Source organism: Nannobrachium achirus (genome assembly GCF_963921795.1).
Source record: "Nannobrachium achirus genome assembly, chromosome: 2".
Taxonomy (NCBI): Eukaryota; Metazoa; Chordata; class Actinopteri; order Myctophiformes; family Myctophidae; genus Nannobrachium; species Nannobrachium achirus.
In genome coordinates, this window is record NC_137811.1 from 41,043,103 (window position 1) to 41,055,631 (window position 12,529).

A 12,529-nucleotide genomic window follows, 5' to 3' on the forward strand; every position below is an offset into this window, starting at 1 on the left:
ACATTCTGACCACAAACATCTGGGTCTGTGTCCACAGACATTACTGTACAAGGTGAAAACAATACCATGCCATGCTGTCGCGCCTGCTAATAAGTTAACTTGTAGTTTCACTGTGGTTAATTCCCACAGTAGAAACAACAGTCCAGTTAAACTAATTAAGCGTCTCAACTTTGTGATGTTCAGAATGGAGAAGGCTAGGATATAATTATGACAGTTTCCTCAGGCTATTTTGGAAGGATCTGCCTAGGACCAAATTCCTATGCACCACTCTACCCTCTTTAGTAACTACTTTTCACTTCATTCCTTGTTCTTCCATTTGTTTTCAATTTCTCATCCTTAGACGTCTCCAATATAGTAGATAGATAGCCCTGGACTTCACAAACCTGTTAAAAGATGAATATATGTCTTCTCAGCTCCAAAAGGATCCGCGGCAGAGAGTTGAGCGATAAAAGATGAAATGAGATCAATAGATTTTTTTTAAGGAGACAATAAAAGGAAGCGTTATTCTTTGATTCCTTCAGCTGCTGGATCAGAGGGCAGGAAGAAGACTTGAGGACAGCCTTTATTGTCGCCTCTCTCTCCCAGTCTCTCTCCCCCCCCCTTTTCTTCTCCTCTCTCATCCTCTCTTTATACTTTGTCATATAAAGGTTGTATATTTACGTACAATGGCATCACTCTCTTTTCACATTTTATCCTTCTACTGTGTCCATTTACCCCCGCCCCCACCCCAGACCCTAGGAGGTGCTATTATTGGGCCCCTCATTGATTACGGAATCCTCTTTTGGTATCGCGATGCCCCAGTTGCCTTAAAGTTAAAGCTCCAAACAGCCCAGAACAAACTAATTAGGGTTGTGCTTGGTCTTCCTCCTCGGGCCCACCTTAACGATCATCACAACAAAAGTGTGGGGTGGCTCAAAGTAGCTGACAGAGTACAGCATCTTGCAATGGGCCTGGTGTACAAGATACACTACACCTCCAAGATACCCATGTACCTGACAAACTACTTCCTAAAGTTCAAGTATGTCCAGGATCACAACACCAGAGGCAGCTCCACCAATCATGTTCAACGTAGATTTAACACTAAACAAGGCTCTAATTCGTTCTCCTGCTATACCATCAACATGTGGAACGCCCTTCCGCAAGCCTTAAAGGACAGCAAATCCCTAGCCTCTTTCAAAATTGGTATGAAAAGTCACCTTCAGGCGGCTGCTACTCGTGACTTGTAAATAGACTAAGCCCCCATGCTCCCCCCCCCCCCCCCCTTTCTGCTTTTGTAATTGATGTTATGCTTTTTCTGCTTTTGAATTTGATGTTATCCTAGATAAAGTACTATGTTCTATCCGTCTGTCTTTCAATGTTATATGTGATACATAAAGTGTGGTTCCGGTGTAAATAAGCCGTAAGGCTTTCTAGGATCTCCTTTTAGTTGAGCTTGTATCAGTGATTTGTGCTGTCATGAAACTGTACTTTGCTCTAATGCAAACTGCTAATAAATTCTTCAATCAAAAAGAAAAAAAAAACCCGCCCCACCCCCTCGTCTCACTGATTCTCTCACTATCTGTCCTATCTCTTTCACCGCATGTCCTCTCATTATCTGTCCCTATACTTTCCACTGCTTCTAACCTCCAATCCCTCTGACAGTGGTTTCCAAACAGTGAGTCCCTTTTTTGCCCCACTAGTTTGGGGCAAAAAAGAAACAGAAGTGTAAATAATTTTCAAGCTAATTTGGGAACCCCTGGACTAAATAGGTCAGAGATAACCCCCTAGTGCAGTGGTTCTCAAAGTGGATTTCAGGGACTCTATGGGGCTGTTAAGTATGACATCATTTTGTAGGCAGAGGAGCATTTCTGCCCCCAGTTTCCGTGAATCTTTTTACTATTTTTACTATTTACACATTTTTCTTCTCTTTGTTGTTGAAAGGAAAGTGTTAGAATTATACTTTAGTCGTTATTTTTGTCTCGGATCTGTTGAAAATAGCGAGGGACAGAAAATGCTCTGGGGGCAGATTCTCCTCTGCCTACAAAATGATGTCACGGCTTAAAAGCCCCATAGGTTCCTTTATGGGGGTCTAAATCAGCCCTTACAAGAATGTAACTTTGACCCGACGGGTCCATTTGGTCCATTTGTACACTGTCAAAATTAAGGGGAGACCTTCAAATTTCAAAGTTTGAGAACCACTGCCATAGTGCTCCCAGCACCAGCACCCAGCAGTCCAGGTGTGCGGGGAGTCTCCAGGCAGGGCACCTTGGTGTGGTTGATAGAGAACAGATGAGTCTCTGCACCAATCAGTGTATGCTGTCCTGCACTGGTATCTACCTCCCCTCCGCTTCCTCCCACAGTCCTGCCTGCCTGTCTCCCTATGGGCAAACACCTGGCTTCCACCCCATGGGGGTCTGTCTGTCTGTCTGTCTGTCTGTCTGTGTGCGCAGGCTGGCAGAGATAGGCTTTGCTGTGGCTCCTCATCAGGAGATAAAAGACTAGAATTCCACGCCTCCTCTCTCTCTCTCTCTCTCTCTCTCTCTCTCTCTCTGTCTCAGTCTCTCTCTCTCCAATCGTGGGACTGCCCCAGGGGGCATGAGAAAGCCTATATACCGTACGACAGATGCACGCACGCACGCACAAAACTTGATATCCAATGAGTCAGAAACATTCTCAGATCTTGGGGCATCCGTACGGACGGCGCAGGGAAAAAGTTCCTGCTCACCGAGACTAGGGGTGCGAATCCTTGGCGGGGTATTCCGGTGTGGCCGGGTACTCCACTGAACACAACTGGCTGTGTTGGAGGGTGGGAGGCTGGTATATCTGTCACTGCACTACTGACTCCTACAGGTAAGGGAGGGTGATGTCTGTCACTGCACTACTGACTCCTACAGGTTGTTCAGCAGAGAGAAGAAATACAGGGTTCCCACACATTTTTACCAATTAATTTCAAAAACTTTTCCAGAATATTTAACCCAATTTCCAGGACTATATAATAATAATTCAGCTCAATAACAAGTTGCTTACTCATATGCACAATGCCCAGGTAGTGTATGCCAGTAGTTCTCAACCTTTTCAGGCTGTGACCCCCGAAATAATCATATTTTAACTGGGGACCCGGCACCCTGAGGAGCACTAAGAGTTGAGGGATTTTGTATAACACGTTGACATTTCTATTGTGAAAATAGCAGAACTACATGCTCCCAACGCGTTGCGAGGCGTTGTGAGCATGTAGATCAGCTATTTTCACAGTTTCTGCCTCTAATATTTGACAATTTGGCCAATGTTTAATTTGTAATTTCAGAGGTATTAACAAAATCAATAACCAAAGACAATGCATAGCTATTTTTTCCAGGACCTTCCAGGACACTTGATCAATTCCAAAACTTTTCCAGTACTGGAAAAATATTTTTCTAATTTCAAAATATTTCCAGGAATTTTATGACCGTGGGAACCCTGGAAATAGGTTGACCTCCCCGGGGTAATGACACGCACATTTCTTTTTACTTCATTGACCTGCGTATCGCAGAGGAACTGAGGGAGAGTCAAGTGGGAAGTCAATCAGATTGGCGGTTGTTCAGATGCATCTATAAAACCACACATTTCTGTATCTGCCTGTCTGTGTGTCCCCATTATGCCCACATATGGAGATTTCTGTATTTGTCTGCCTGTGTCCCTTTTCTGCATACACTGTATATGGAGGACAATGATGTGATCAATATGACATCATAGTACTCCAAATAGAGCAGTGCTTCTCAAAGTGGATTTCAGGGACTCTCTAGGTTCCTTTATGGGGGCATAAATTGACCCTTACAAGTCTGTAACATTGACAGTGTACAAATGGAACCAAATGGACCCCAACGGGTCACTTTGGTTCCATTTGTCAAAGTTAAGGGGAGACCTTCAATTGTCACAGTACTATGTACTTTCTTTAATGTGTGTACACTTTTCCTGAATGAATTGGTTCAGCAATCCTGGATCTGTAGAACCCACGGACGCGCGCGTGCGCGCACACACGCACGCGTTTGGAAGTTTCAGCAGCCTCTATCTTTCCCTCTCTTTCACTTTCAAACACACTATGCAAAGATGTATGCATGCACATGTGTGCGCGCGCGCGCACGCACACACACACACACGCAGCAGTGTCAGTCAGCTGAATGAAAGACAGCCTTTCATTGATAAGACAGACAGTCACATAAACAGACTGTCTGAGTAAAAACATACCAGACCACCATGACCCCACTATGTAGAGCATTCATCCTCTCTGTGAGTGAGAGAGAGTGTGTGTGTGTGTGTGTGTGTGTGTGTGTGTGTGTGTGTGTGTGTGTGTGTGTGTGTGTGTGTGTGTGTGTGTGTGTGTGTGTGTGTACACATACATATGTGCACGTATGTCAGCTGATGAGTGTAAATGTGAGAGTTCCTGGGAGAGAGAGGAAGATCCCTCTGCGGTGATGGTGTGTGATTGATTGAGAGAGAGAGAGAGAGAGAGAGAGAGAGAGAGAGAGAGAGAGAGAGAGAGAGAGAGAGAGAGAGAGAGAGAGAGAGAGAGAGAGAGAGAGAGTGGGAGAGAGAGGGGGTATAGAGGAAGTCCCTCAAGTCCCTGTGGTCCTTTCATCTGGTACACAAACATGTACGGCAACTGAGAGCCTGTCTTTCACATTGGACCCAAATACCTCTTCAAACACGCACACGCACGCACGCAGGCACGCCACACGCACACACAATCTTTCTCTCTCACCTATGTGCATAAACGACACTTGAACATAATAAATATATGTGAATGTGTGTGCACACATATCTATACTACAATACATACCGAATACAGATATAGATATATGTTGTGTGTGCGCGTGCATGCTTGTACGCACACATACATACATACAGAAACACATATCAGAGAGAGAGAGAGAGAGAGGGAGAAGGAGAGAGGCCCGGCCATTAATGGCACAGGGCCTCGGGTCTACAGTAGGATCTGTGTTTAGCCCTGTTTAGCCATGTTTAGAGCTCAAATTGAGGCCAAATAAATCAAGGTGCTGTCTGCCAGAGGCCTCCATTAGTGGGCCGCCGAGAGGCCCCGCTCCGGCCTGTCAGTCAGTCAGCCGGGCCGGCCGCCCACCTCCAGCGTTTCAACTGATAATTACAGGGAGGGAGAGCCTCCGCCTCGGCCTAAGGAACTCCGCTTCCCAGACAGCACCGCTCGTCCGGGCTTAGCTTAGCGCGCTAATGCTAACACTAACAAACGGCGGAGATTTCACCTTAGCGGAAACACGGGCAGAAAAATGTTTGTGGAAACCGAAAGCCCTCTTGGTTTCAACTGACTGCCCCCCTCATAATCTCACCACATCTATTTCCACTAAAACATTTTCACGTTTGCACGCGCGCACACACACACACACACACACACACACACACACACACACACACACACACACACACACACACACACACACACACACACACACACACACACACACACACACACACACACACACACACACACACACACACACACACACAGCTCCTGTCCATTATTCTGACTGTACTTGCTCCCCATTGCCCCTCCATCTATCTCCTTAGCGCCTGATTATTGATTACTCTATTTGTAGTCCAAGCGGTTTGCTAAATGTTTGGTTTGGTTGCTCATTCTAGAATAACTAGTAGTATAAATGTCTGGAACCTCTGGCCCTTAATACTCTACAGTCGATGGCTGCTAGCGGCTTACCATCCAAGGTTGAACTCATTGTAAGTCATGAGAGCATCGGCTAAGTTCCTAAAAGGTGAAATGTAAATGAGGATAATGCGCTAGCAGTGGAACGATAATATTGGGTTCAGCTTGTCCTCTGACTAACCTCTGGGTGCCTGCCACAGATTAATCAAAGGCCAGTTAAAGGGGAAAGCGTAAAGCACAAGGGCCAAGAAGACAAATGGCTTTTTAAGGACTGACAGGGAGGAGAGGTGGAGGAAACAGACACCTCTAGCCAAACTAACTCCCTACAGAGACACACACACACACACACACACACACACACACACACACACACACACACACACACACACACACACACACACACACACACACACACACACACACACACACACACACACACACACACAGAGAGAGAGAGAGCCGGTAAATCTGTCTGTGGCGGGTAGGGCTTGTCTACTCTACCAACCACTTTGGCAGGTAAAATAGCCATTGTTCAGAAGAAGGTCATATTCTGTTGTAAAAAATAATATCCGGCTGGTAATATAGTTATAACAGTGTAATGGTGTATTTTGGAATCCGCCGGCAAACCGTGGCCGGTCGGAGGAGAAGTTCAGCTTCCTGCCCTGACACACTCAGACAGACAGATGTTATAGCACAGCACTCCAGGCTTCATGAATAAAATATAGGCCCGTGAAGGGAGAATGAACAATGGAAATATTATCCCTCCTCTGCATAAATGCACTCCAGACCACATCGTATTCTCGCAGGGCGCTCTCTCCTCTTATCTCTTGTGGTGCTTTCGGAGATGGCCAGGCACTGCGTGTACGGGCACATTACGACCAGGCAAAGGGGGGAAATCCCCCACGTGCAAGATTGACACACAAAAAATTACCAAGCCAACATTCCTCCGAGCTTTAAATGAAAGAGGTGGCTAGTTCACCAACATTCCTAATTGTCCACACATACCATTCCCATTGTTATACTTAAGCACAGCATGAATACTAGCATGGAGCCGCGGTAACATGTTAGGTAAACAACCTCGCCATTTTCTCCTCTCAAAACTTTGAGTTTGTCAAGGCCTCTCTGCCTGCTGGGAAACTTCCATGTCAGGTTTTATAATGCAACACTCATCTCTCCTTCAGGAGTTACCGTTGACCACCTTGAGTCATGTGCTGAAGCTGCAACCACGACAAATAAAACAGCAGCTGACTGACTTATTATTAGGCACCTCATACAGGTGTGGATGTGGTTTAATGGAACAGAATGTGGAAAAGCACCGTCAACAAAAACCTTTGGATGATGTACACACTTCAGAGATAAATCATTCGTAACTCAGAGAGAGTGTACAAAGGGGCTGGCAGTGGCTCAGGGGTAGAATGGCCGGTAGAGGGGCCGGATGGGAACCGTAAGGTTCGATCCTGGGCCAACCCCAGAGTTAGTGTCGAGGTGTCCTTAATTGAGCAAGACTCTGAACCCCTAGTTGCTCACGGTGAGCAGGTTGGTGCCGTGCATGGTTTTCTCCTTCATCGGTGTATGAATGCGTGTTTGAAAGGGGGAATGTAATACACAATCTATGTAAAGCACTTTGGATAAAAAGCGCTACTGTATATAAATACACCATTTACCATCTACAAATGGAACGTAATGGAGTTCAATTAACAATCAGGATTGTCAAGTGGAAGTCAACTTGATGCTCAGCATATAAGGAGGTAACAGTCCAATACCAGATGACCCGTCCACGTCTTTTGCCAACCATTGACTACGACCGTTGACGGACACAAAACTGCTGAGTTGGCCCAGGTCAGCCCCCCCCCCCCCCCCCCCGACCCTCAAAAGGCCATATAACAACTCCTATCCAGAGACATGAATTATTAATTTGACGCACTCATCACTCTTCCGAGTAGCCGTCGATAGCCTCCATTATAGCGGGCGTGTATACATTACAATGTGTATAGTGTGTCAGAAACTTCCCGCATGCGAGGCCTGAGGATGGCGGGAAGAAGGAGCCGCCAAAGAGAGAGAGGGGGTGATGTACGCCAGTGACATCAGAAGAGAAGGTTTGCCTGAGGCGAGCTGGCGTAGCCACCAAGACAGAGGGCGTTATGCCACTCTCCCATGTGGAATAGAGTTCTCAAATTCTGCCCGAACCCGACCCTACCAGAACGCGACGTTTTTGGGCCGGGTAGGGCCTAAAATGTATGCCAATTAGTCGGGCCCTAATTTTCAGGCCTGTTGATGACTCTAATGTGGAAAGGTACAACAGGACTGTAAATGGAAAGCAAAAGGTGTTTGAAGCCAATGGAGATTGCCGTCAACCAGAACTATAGTGTGAGCCATATAAAAGCTTTCCATTGGGCTGATCTCAACCAGAAGTTGAGTTGGTTAAAAAAAATCAAAAGAGTAATCATCACTAGTGTAATGACTGCACCCAGAACCATATGAAAAGACTGACAATTAATTTCCTTAATGATAGAGCTGGTTTATATTTCAGTAGGCACCTTATTAATTTACTCTATTCTTAACATTTTTGGAACGCTTCCAACTTCACTTAAAACAGATAATACAGTGAGTTGCACTCTTCGGGACAGGGTTCCCAAGTAACCAAAGTGACATTTAATTGGTTACTGTGGTCATAATCACCCAGCAATGGATATCACTGTGATGTACCGAGTTAATTAAGGTCATTGCTTAGAAACCGGTTTCTCTGGAGAAGTTCCAATCAAAACAAATGTTACGTATATCAAATGCGTGTGCTGTTACAATATCCTAGCAAACCCTCTTTAAGAGGACGCTGCATGGTTTCGATCACAAATGCCCAAACGGTGACGTACTGACACGTTGCGCTGCTAATGAAGCCATGATGTCACATGGGCTCGCTGTTCCTAACGAGAGCCTAATGAATGGTGGAACCGACCGCTCTCCAAGTCGCTCTCTAGAGTAAACACCAGCTTCAAGGAACCATCACTTTACAATGCCATGGAACCAGGGACGACATGACACCATGCACACACAAACAGGCTCCATCGCTCGCCAGTGGTGTGCAGAGTACCTAAGTACATTTACTTAACAACCCATTTAGAACGGGTAGTCAGGTACACATTATTGTGTATCATTATTTTATGCTTTAACTATTGAAAAATAGCAGATATACAAGCTCACAGCGCGGCACCGAGTGCCACGCTGCGAGCTTGCAGATCTGCTATTTTTGAAAAATCGTGAAAATTAGAATTTTGACCCGATTCTATAAGTGTCTTTTGAATCCTTCTAAGATTTTTTTGAAAAACCCTATGTATGTCAGCAATCTGGCCAGCCATCGTCAAAGAAAGGGTCCTTTTCACTTAACTGGACCTCAGTTAGTCTGTTCTTGAGGATCACTATGTCAGTGGTTCTCAAACCTTTTCATGTGAAGGACCCCCAAAATGATATGTATTTGGCCAAGGACCCGCATCTCAAAATATTTAGTTCCAGGGACCACCCAGAAGCAACATTTGAGTTACAAACGTTCGCTTTGAAAATACATATGTTCAAAGATTTGCACACATTTTCCAGACTTTTTCAAAAATAGCAGATCTACAAGCTTGCAGCGCGGCACTCGGTGCCGCGAATATCTGCTATTTTTCAATGGTTAAAGCATTCAATAATTCTAGGCCTCTAAGTGCTGTATAAGTACAATTCTGAGGTACTTGTACTTTACTTGAGTATTTTCCAATTTCCAATACTTTTACTTCTACTCCAATACATCTCAGATCTGCTACATTTATTAGGAAATTTTAGTTACTAGTTACTTTACAGATTACAAACACATTAACCACTTTAGCCCTATTTAGGCCACAACGCTTGTAGATCTGCTATTTTCAAACATTTTGTACCAAAACTTTTACTCAAGCACATTTTGAATTCCGGAAATTATACTCGTAACAGAGTGTTTCTACATTGCAGTATTGATACTTTAAAAAATGTGAGTACTTTTTCCACCACTGTCACTCGCTAGCTATCACACACACACACACACACACACACACACACACACACACACACACACACACACACACACACACACACACACACACACACACACACACACACACACACACACACACACACACACACACACACACACACACACACACACACAGATGCATATTTTAGAGACACACGTGCACATAGACACATATTTATGGGACACATCTGTCATAACATCATTTGATTACACGACTGTGTCCCTGAAGAACATTCAGTGTTATCTAATCATAATAAATAACGGTACAATACATTATATGGGGTGTACGGTATGTTTCAGGGGGAGTGTTTGTGCATGTGCATTTCTGATTGGTCAGGTTTGTCACTGCGATTTGAAACACTGACTGACACAAAGTCAAAGACACTCTCACATGTGTGAGAGTGCACGCTCCCGCACATAGACAGACAGACAGACAGACCCCCCCCCCCCCCAGACAAACATACCCAACACAAACAGACATATAAAACACTGTCAGCCCCAGACAGACACGAGTACACAATGATGCAGTGGGCGCAACACAATCACACTGGCAAACAATCCAAAGCCACATTATGCACTCTCAAACCCACACTTGCATTTATCATACGCAAATACACACACAGGCCAAACGTCCTGGCGTGCTAGTGCACGCACGCACATGACATATGCACAAAGTGCGCAACATGCACGCGCACACACGGAATACCACAGTGACACTAAACACAGCTCCACGCTCCCATAACTCAGAGTTAAACAAAGGGCTTGAGGTTGTGCAAAGGTTTGATGAGACTGCTTTGTTTTACAAAGGAGGAATCCAACCTCAACTATTTAACTCTGAGAGTGTGCAAATGGAACCTTATGGACCCTGTACGGGTCCATTGGGTTCCATTTGCCCGCTCTCGGTGTTAACGCTAACACTCAGGACTTTCAGTGTACACACCAAGGTTATAATAGTTTTGGATTTTTCCATTAGTTTTTATTTTTATTAGTTTTGAGGTTTTGTTTTCAATTATAGTTTAGTTTTAATTCGTTTTTAAAGTGAGGTTGCTAGTTTCGTTTCGTTTTTATTTTTTGAAAATGCTTAGTTTTAGTTTAGTTTTTATTGGTTTTAGTGTTAGTTTTAGTCTTTTACGGTATTTGTCAGGGGTGAGATTAAAAAAGCTCCGGAAAAAGTATTGTCTAATAAAGAAAATCAACAAAACATCATATTGTTGAGAGTGGCAGGAATGTTGAGACATACAACTTCTCTCTTTGACCTCACCATCTGGTGTTTTTTATTTTTTATTTCCACAAAAGACGAAAACTAAGGAGATTTTCTCTATAATTTTATTTTATTTTAGTTAGTTTTGTAAACACACAATATCGTTTCAGTTAGTTTTCGTTTTTTTAAAAAGCTTAGTTTTTATTTCAGTAAACTAAAATGTTTTTTCATTCTAGTTTTCGTTTTTTAGTTAGTTTTCGTTTACTATAATAACCTTGGTACACACAGGCCGCAACTATGCTTGCATGCAAACACACACGCACGCACACGCACGCACGCACGCACGCACACACACATGCAAGCAAGCACGCACTTCACCATATTATACTGTATACTGTAGCACAATCCAAACAACCCACGCACTGTACATACAAGAGTACAATGACCTGTGTCAACAAAAGCACTGTCACGTAAAAGTATACAGTGTACTTAATGACAGCATATTGTCTGCAAATTTCAATGTCTATGAGTTACAGTATACTGTATGTAGTGTTAGGATTACAATTAAAGCCACATTCCCACCGGGCACAATAGAGATAAAAGATATGGTTTTAAAAATCTTTCTCAACTCAAGTGGATGGTAGCGTCCACAACACTACGATAACGCAGACATAATTGTTGTGAACGCAGACGTATCGTTATTGATCTTTATCGTGCACGGTGGGAATGACACTTAACACATTGAGTTCCTAAGACGTCTAGGAACAATTTAGCGGTTCCACCCCTGGACTGCCTGGAGTGTCGTGGGACCCTTAACGAAGTAGGCATTTAGATGTGCCGTTGAACTTGGAGTTGTAAGGGAGATTCTGTACTTGTTGCGTTGGCTGGGTAAAGAATGTTCAACAATGGTGAAAAAAATGCCATTCATAAAAACACCGTCCTAAAATGTTGATGTCCTAACAAGTATAGTAATAAAAACGTGTGTGTGTGTGTGTGTGTGTGTGTGTGTGTGTGTGTGTGTGTGTGTGTGTGTGTGTGTGTGTGTGTGTGTGTGTGTGTGTGTGCGTGCGTGCGTGTGTTACTAAGTATACCGTTGGGGTGTGAGCTAACAGCTAATCAGCTACAGACAGGAAGTGCATAAATCAGCAGACGAGGACCATCACCCCGTAAATCAACACCAGTGAATGGTATTACCGCATCGCCGCGTGGGAGCGCGCGCGTGTGTGTGTGTGTGTGTGTGTGTGTGTGTGTGTGTGTGTGTGTTTGCCTGCGTGTGTGTCTGTGGATGCTTCACACTGATATATGTGTGGCCGTCTATGGGTATGTGAGACTGAATGTGAGAGTATACGGTGAGTGTGTGTGTGTGTGTGTGTGTGTGTGTGTGTGTGTGTGTGTGTGTGTGTGTGTGTGTGTGTTGACAGAAAGAGAGTTGGAAAGAAGGATGGAGTGAGGAGAGAGAAAGTTTCCAAGACTGTTTGTTGTAGATTGTGCGTGTGTGTGCGCGTGTGTCTGTGCGTGTTTGTGTGTGTGTGTGTGTGTGTGTGTGCGTGCGTGTGCGTGTGTGTGTGTGCGCTCGCGTGTGTGTGATCTGTACAAGATCTATTGCCACGTATAGTTGGATCAGTTGCGACTATGAATTTGA

At 44.4% G+C, this 12,529-nt stretch overlaps 1 protein-coding gene across 1 annotated transcript in view; it reads right to left on the reverse strand.

Annotated features, from left to right (window-relative positions):
• bbs9 (Bardet-Biedl syndrome 9) overlaps positions 1-12,529 on the reverse strand; it is a gene marked incomplete at both ends in the record, with an annotated part of 259,704 nt that overhangs the window by 157,838 nt on the left and 89,337 nt on the right. The gene's annotated exons all lie outside the window — the stretch shown is intronic.